Source organism: Oryx dammah, unplaced genomic scaffold (genome assembly GCF_014754425.2).
Source record: "Oryx dammah isolate SB20612 unplaced genomic scaffold, SCBI_Odam_1.1 HiC_scaffold_29, whole genome shotgun sequence".
Taxonomy (NCBI): domain Eukaryota; kingdom Metazoa; phylum Chordata; class Mammalia; order Artiodactyla; family Bovidae; genus Oryx; species Oryx dammah.
Window position 1 is genome coordinate 4,677,289 of NW_024070213.1, and position 7,784 is coordinate 4,685,072.

At 51.9% G+C, this 7,784-nt stretch overlaps 1 protein-coding gene across 2 annotated transcripts in view; it reads right to left on the minus strand.

The window, feature by feature from the left end:
- Positions 1-7,385, minus strand: part of ARHGAP8 (Rho GTPase activating protein 8) — a 54,728-nt gene extending 47,343 nt beyond the window's left edge. The window contains exon 1 of one of the 2 annotated variants that reach the window (XM_040234563.1): positions 7,306-7,385. The gene's annotated coding sequence lies outside the window, so the exon portion shown is untranslated. The remainder of the gene's footprint in view (positions 1-7,305) is intronic. The other variant, XM_040234564.1, reaches the window with a different exon arrangement.
- Between the last annotated feature and the right edge of the window lie 399 nt (positions 7,386-7,784).

A 7,784-nucleotide genomic window follows, 5' to 3' on the forward strand; every position in this document is an offset into this window, starting at 1 on the left:
AGGATGATGCTGTGAAAGTGCTGCACTCAATATGCCAGCAAATTTGGAAAACTCAGCAGTGGCCACAGGACTGGAAAAGGTCAGTTTTCATTCCAATCCCAAAGAAAGGCAATGCCAAAGAATGCTCAAACTACCGCACAACTGCACTCATCTCACATGCTAGTAAAGTAATGCTCAAAATTCTCCAAGCAAGGCTTCAGCAATTCGTGAACCGTGAACTTCCAAATGTTCAAGCTGGTTTTAGAAAAGGCAGAGGAACCAGAGATCAAATTGCCAACATCCGCTGGATCATGGAAAAAGCAAGAGAGTTCCAGAAAAACATCTATTTCTGCTTTATTGACTATGCCAAAGCCTTTGACTGTGTGGATCACAATAAACTGTGGAAAATTCTGAAAGAGATGGGAATACCAGACCACCTGAGATGCCTCTTGAGAAATCTGTATGCAGGCCAGGAAGCAACAGTTAGAACTGGACATGGAACAACAGACTGGTTCCAAATAGGAAAAGGAGTACATCAAGGCTGTATATTGTCACCCTGCTTATTTAACTTATATGCAGAATACATCATGAGAAATTCTGGGCTGGAAGAAACACAAGCTGGAATCCAGATTGCTGAGAGAAATATCAGTAACCTCAGATATGCCGATGACACCACCCTTATGACAGAAAGTGAAGAGGAACTAAAACACCTCTTGATGAAAGTGAAAGTGGAGAGTGAAAAAGCTGGCTTAAAGCTCAACATTTAGAAAACGAAGATCATGGCATCTGGTCCCATCACTTCATGGGAAATAGATGGGGAAACAGTGGAAACAGTGTCAGATTTTATTTTGGGGGGCTCCAAAATCACTGCAGATGGTGACTGCAGCCATGAAATTAAAAGATGCTTACTCCTTGGAAGAAAAGTTATGACCAACCTAGACAGTATATTCAAAAGCAGAGACATTACTTTGCTGACTAAGGTCCGTCTAGTCAAGGCTATGGTTTTTCCTGTGGTCATGTATGGATGTGAGAGTTGGACTGTGAAGAAGGTTGAGTGCCAAAGAATTGATGCTTTTGAACTGTGGTGTTGGAGAAGACTCTTGAGAGTCCCTTGAACTGCAAGGAGATCCAACCAGTCCATTCTGAAGGAGATCAGCCCTGGGATTTCTTTGGAAGGTATGATGCTAAAGCTGAAACTCCAGTACTTTGGCCACCTCATGGGAAGAGTTGACTCATTGGAAAAGACTCTGATGCTGGGAGGGATTGGGGGCAGGAGGAGAAGGATGAGATGGCTGGATGGCATCACTGACTTGATGGACGTGAGTCTGAGTGAACTCCGGGAGATGTGCGATTCATGGGGTCGCAAAGAGTTGGACGTGACTGAGCGACTGAACTGAACTGAATTGAGATTGGTCATAGCTTTTCTTCCAAGGAACAAGCATCTTTTAATTTCATGGCTGCAGTCACCATCTGCAGTGATTCTGTAGCCCCCCAAATAAAGTCTCTCACTGTTTCCATTGTTTCACCATCTATTTGCCATGAAGTGATGGGACCGGATGCCATGATCTTCATTTTCTGAATGTTGAGTTTTAAGCCAGCTTTTTCCCTCTCCTCTTCACTTTCATTAAGAGGTTCTTCAGTTCCTCTTTGCTTTCTGACATAAGAGTGGTGTCATTGAAGAACCTAAGCCACTCTGTTTTGTTAACAGAAAAACTCCATTTTGTAAGGTTCCGGGAAAAGAGCCTTTGGAAATCCCTTGACCTCACCCCACCACCCAGGAGCCAATCGGACCCCAGACCAGAATCTCCTGACTTAACGTTCAGGAACTTGTGGTCTACCTAGGAAATACGGACCAATCAGAAACCAACACACAACCCTTCGAAAGGAAGTGACCAATCAGACGTCCCCTACCTAGAAATCCGTTTTTTCCTGAACACTCCCTATATAAGCAATGTAACCCAAAACCCGGGGCTCCTCCCTATAGCAGCTGCGTCCGTAACGGTGGGAGCCCCAGCTCAAGCTTGGTAATAAAAACTCCCTTGCTTTTGCATCGGATAACGGCTCCCTGGTGATCACTGGGAGATTTCGCGTCTTGGGCATAACATCATCTGCGTAGCTGAGGTTATTGATATTTCTCCTGGCAATCTCGATTCCGGTCTGTGCTTCATCCAGCCCGGCATTTTGCATGATGTACTCTGCATATAAGTTAAATAAACAGGGTGACAATATACAGCCTTGATGTACTCCTTTCCCAATTTGGAACTAGTCCGTTATTCCACGTCCGGTTCTAACTGTTGCTTCTTGACCTGCATACAAATTTCTCAAGAGACAGGTCAGGTGGTCTGGTATCCACATCTCTTGAAGAATTTTTTACAGTTGGTTGTGATCTACAGTCAAAGGCTTTGGTGTAGTCAATAAAGATGTTTTTCTCTCTTCCCATTTCAATGATCCAGCAGATGTTGGCAATTTGATCTCTGGTTCTTCTGCCTTTTCTAAATCCAGTTCGAACATTTGGAAGTTCTCAGTTCATGTACTGTTGAAGCCTTACTTTGAGAAATTTGAGCATTACTTTGCTAGCGTGTGAGATGAGTGCAATTGTGTGGTAATTGAACATTCTTTGGCATTGTCTTTCTTGAGGATTAGAATGAAAACTGATCTTTTCCAGTCCTGTGGCCACTGCTGAGTTTTCCAAATTTGCTGGCACATTGAGTGCAGCACTTTCACAGCATCATCTCTCAGGATTTGAAATAGCTCAACTGGAATTCCATCACCTCAGTAGCTTTGTTCGTTGTGATGCTTCCTAAGGCCCACTTGACTTCACATTCCAGGATGTCTGGCTCTAGGTGGGTGATCACACCATCGTGGTTATCTGGGTCATGAAGATCTTTTTTGTACAGTTCTTCTGTGTATTCTTACCTCTTAATATCTTCTGCTTCTGTTAGGTCCCTACCATTTCTGTCCTTTATTGAGCCCATCTTTGCATGAAATGTTCCCTTGGTAATTCTTGAAAAGATCTCTAGTCTTTCCCATTCTATTGTTTTCCTCTATTTCTTTGCATTGATCACTGAGGAAGGCTTTCTTCTCTCTCCTTGCTATATCATGAAAGTGAAAGTGAGAGTCACTCAGTCTTGTCCCATTGATCACTGAGGAAGGCTTTCTTATCTCTCCTTGCTATTCCATGAAAGTGAAAGTGAAAGTCGCTCAGACTTGTCTGACTCTTTGCGACTGTATAGTCCATGGAATTCTCCAGGCCAGAATACTGGAGTGGGTAGTCTTTCCCTTCTCCAGGGGATCTTCCCAACGCAGGGATAGAACCCAGGTTTCCCGCATTGCAGGTGGATTCTTTATCAGCTGAGCCACAAGGGAAGCCCAAAAATACTGGAGGGGGCAGCCTATCCCTTCTCCAGCAGATCTTCCTGACCCAGGAATCGAACCGAGGTCTCCTACATTACAGGCAACTTCTTTACCAACTGAACTATCAGGGAACATGACAAATTCTTAAGTAATCCATCAGCCCTCCCACCTACAATGCAAGCTGTTACACAGCTCCCTGACCTGGGAGCTCTGACAAGGGTGGGAGCAGAGCCCCTCCCAGAGGCCAGGGCCCGCAGAGGCCCCCAGAAGTTGACCCCAGGGGGTCATGGCCCCAGGAGGAGGTGCTTTCTGGAAGCCCCACACATGCCCCGCAGGTTCAAATTTCCGCCCTCTGGCTTCAACCACCCGCAGCTTTTCTGTGGATGATAAATGCCCTGACCCAGTCCCCAGGAGGCTTCCTTTGTTTGTTTTCATTTTATAACCAGGTAGGGGGAGAGAGTGGGCAGGTTCCCAGAAGATTCTGGACTCCTGACCTGCCAAACCAGTTCCTTCTAAGGAACAGCCACTGGCTCCAACCATCCAACTTCTTGCGCCCTGCTCTGACCAGGGTCACTGCAGAAAGAACGGCTGGGGAACAGGTTCCAACCAAGCTTGGTCCCCACAGTCTTCCCTGGGTGTGGGAGGAGACGACTAGTCCTAAGAGGGGTAAAGCTGCCACACTCTGTTTTAGGCACTCCATACAAATTACATTTGTTTCTTCCTCCCAGAAACCCGCTGAGTAAGTGACAGCACTGCCCGTATTTTATGGGGAAACCAGGGCGTGCGGTGAGCAGCTCCTGGCGAGCAACTCTCGGTCACTTGGCCGGGGTGAGGGCTCAGGTAGGCAGGCACCAGTGGCAACTGTTGACCAGAGCACAGCCCACCTACTCCGAGGCTCAGGACACCCTGCCTGCCTGGGAGGGGTGGAAGTGGACCTGACTCAGCCGGGTCTCCTGCCTGGTGGGGACCCGGGAAACTGGACAGAGGCCAGATCCAGCTGCCAGCAGCCCTGGGAGCCTCCAGGATAACAGCTGGGGCGGTGCCTTCCCCCGGGCATCTCCGAGGGCCCCCCCGCGCAGAGGGAAATCTGCCGATGTGCCCGGGGTGGCCAGGGAAGCCCCTGGATACACCTTCACATCTTCCTTGAGCATCAGTTTCAATCAAAGGATTGAAGGAAAAGTTAATTTACCTGAAAGGAAACTGAAAGCATTTCTTTTTTCCCCAAGCTACTCTCACACAGACTTGAAGAGAAGTCACTGGAAGGCTTGGAATGTCATCCCCCAGGAGGCAGACGTCAGGGCCCTGGGACTGCCCCTCCCTCTCCCTTCCCACCCCCTTGCCACTGGGGAGGGCGTGGACTCTGCTGTCACAGCAGGGTAGGTCTGGCTCTCCACTTTCTGGCTGGCCATGTGACCTCAGAAAGTCATCTAAACCTCCCTGCCTCAGTTTCCTCATCTGTAAAAGGGGACAGTAACAGCCCTTGCCTCATGAGGCATGTGTGAGTGAAGAATAAGGCAATTAAGTGTGCAGTTAGGGGACTTCCCTGGTGGTCCAGGGGTTAAGAATCTGCCTTGTAGTTCAGGGGACGTGGATTCGATCCTTGGTTGAGAACCTAAGATCCTGCAAGTCGTGAAGCAACTAAGTCCGCGCACCACACCTGCAGAGTCCATGCACCGCAATGAGATCCTCCCTGCGGGCCGAAAGTAAGACCCGAGGCAGCCAAAAAAACAAAAAAGCATGCAGGTAGGGCCTGAGAGCCTCAGCAAAGGTGAGTGTGACCTTCTGGGGGAAAGATGGTCAAGGGCGTCACTTTACAGGTCAAAAGGCTGAGTCCCCGGGAGGGAAAGTGACCTGCTCAAAAACTAGGTCCCTGACTCCTCCTGGGGCTCCTTGTCCCCATCCTGCTGCTCCTGTGCCTCGGCGTCCCCACCAGTGAAAGAGGGTAAGATCAGGAGGCGGGTGTGCCCGCCAGGCACCTCCAGGGCGGCGGAGCTCTCGCTGTCCTCTCTGTAACCATCCCTGAAAGCCTCTCTGAAAGCCACCATCCATGGTGTGCCCAGGACAGCCTCACAATGGCACTGGCTTGCCAGGGAGATGCCAAGATCCATGGGATGTTTAGCCAAGTTTCCAGACCTCAAAACGTCTCATTACAGCGCTCACTGATGGCGTGGCTAAGATGTGGCATAGATACACAGTGGAATACCACCCAGCCGTAAAAAGAATGAAATAATGCCATTTGCAACATCGCACGGGCCAGGAGGGCATTCTGCTTTGTGAAGAACAAAAGACAAATACTTTGTTTTCACTTACTTGTGGAATCTAAATAGCAAACGAATACAACAAACGAACAAGCGTCTCACGGAGGCTGCATTTCAGTGACTCACTGATATCATCCAAGTGCATTCCTACCGCCTGCACCTGACCACCTGTCAGGTACTGCCCAGGTATGTCTACCCCCACCTATGACTTACCCCCAGACAACCACAGAACCCCAGCTTCTGTGTGCGCACTCCTTCCTGCCTACCTTTCACCCATTTCCCAACTCAATGGTCACCTCCTCCAGGAAGCCCTCCCAGACCTCCCACAAGCCTTTGGCTTCCCTATGTCACACAGAGGCTTGACTCTCAGTCCCCCTTGGGCAGGGACTGCAGAGGCGGCCGTCCACAGGGACTAGACAGGTTCAGGCCTGTGCACTGTATCCGTCTTCACCCCTCGGCCCCTGCTCTGCCGCTGGCTTGAGAAATGGCTTAAAGTCACCGAGTTAAAGCAGAAACTCACAAACAAGAGCCTAAAACCGCCGACACAGACCGACCGAAAGATATCTGGTGGTGAGTCTTAGATTTTGAGTTCTCACCAAGACAAGAAGCAGCACCGTGCTCTTTGGAATCCACACAGTCCTCTGTCACAAAACCTCCAGTGTGTGAGCTCCAGGCAGTCTAAGCCAGGTCCCACCCAGCCCAAGACTCAGGAATTCCTCCCCGCCCACCCTGCTTCCTTCTCCCTGGGAGCTCTCCACACAACTGGCCAGGCCCTGGGGAACCCCCAAGCCAGTGCTGTGGACAGTGGCCCTGGGTCAGGGTTTGCGAAAAGGGAAGGTAACCTGGGGCTCTCTCCAAAACTGGCAGTTTGGGAGGCTGATTTAACTTCAGGGCATATTAAGTCGTTTTGTTGCAGCAGGGGCGGGTGGGGCGGGGGGTGGGTGGGGGTGTCCATCCCCTGTGACCAGCGGGCAGTAACCTCCAGCTGGAACCCCTGAGTCTGAAGAGACTCAGCACATGCTCTGCCTCAGTTTTCTCGTCTGTGAAGCAGGTTGATGCCTCCCAAGTTCGGGATGAGGGAGCTGCTGTGCGGGCGATTGGGGACCCCGAATGAGGGGAGAAAAAACAGGGAGGTCGGCGAAAGTTTGGGCTGAGATGGCCCAACCAGAAGAAGTGAAGTCGCTCAGTTGTGTCCGACTCTTTGCGACCCCATGGACTGTAGCCTACCAGGCTCCTCTGTCCATGGGATTTTCCAGGCAATAGTCCTGGAGTGGATTGCCATTTCCTTCTCCAGGGGATCTTCCCAACCCAGGGATCGAACCCGGGTCTCCCGCATTGTAGACCCATGCTTTACCATCTGAGCCCACCCCAAACAAGCAACCAGAACAAACCCAAACAAGAAAAGGCGGGGGAAGCCACGGGGCTGGGAGGGAGGTGGGGGACGGGGTGTAGCGAGGGGGCTGGGAGGAGAGGCGAGGTCGGGAGGGGAGAAGGGAGGGTGCGGGGGATGCGCGCGCGAGTGGAAAACGGGAGGTGGGGTGTGCGGGAGTGGGCGAGGGGCCGGGCCGGGCCGGGTTGGGGCGATCGCGACTCTCCGGGTACCGCGCCCCGCCTCGGCGTGCCCTCCCGAGCAATGGGCCGCGCCTCAGAGCCCGCACCGCCTGCCCGCCCAGGCCCCAGCGGGCTCCCTCCCGCGGACACCCCGCCGCCTTACCTGACGCAGCCCCACGGGCGCCTCACCTGGGCTCCGCGAGGCCCGGCGACTCACCTGGCCCCGCCCCGGACGTGGCTCCCGCGAGGCCGCGCCCCTCGCGCCGCCCCTCCGGCGCCGTCTCCCTGGAGCTCAGGACTGGAGTGACCCTGGGTCACCGCGAGTTACCATTTCTGCGCATGGGCAGAGCGTCTGCCCCAGCCCTTCGCCGTCGTTCGGTCGCTCAGGAGCGTCCGACTCTTTGCGACCCCGTGGACTGCAAGCTCGCCAGGCCTCCCTGTCCATCACCAACTCCCGGAGTTTGCTCAAACCCATGTCCATTGTGTAGATGACGCCATGATCCCCTTAAAGTGAAAGTGAAGTCGCTCAGTCGCGTCCTACTCTTTGCGACCTCATGGACTGTAGCCTACCAGGCTCCTCAGTCCATGGGATTTTCCAGGCAAGAGTGCTGGAGTGGGTTGCCATTTCTTCTTCAGGGGATC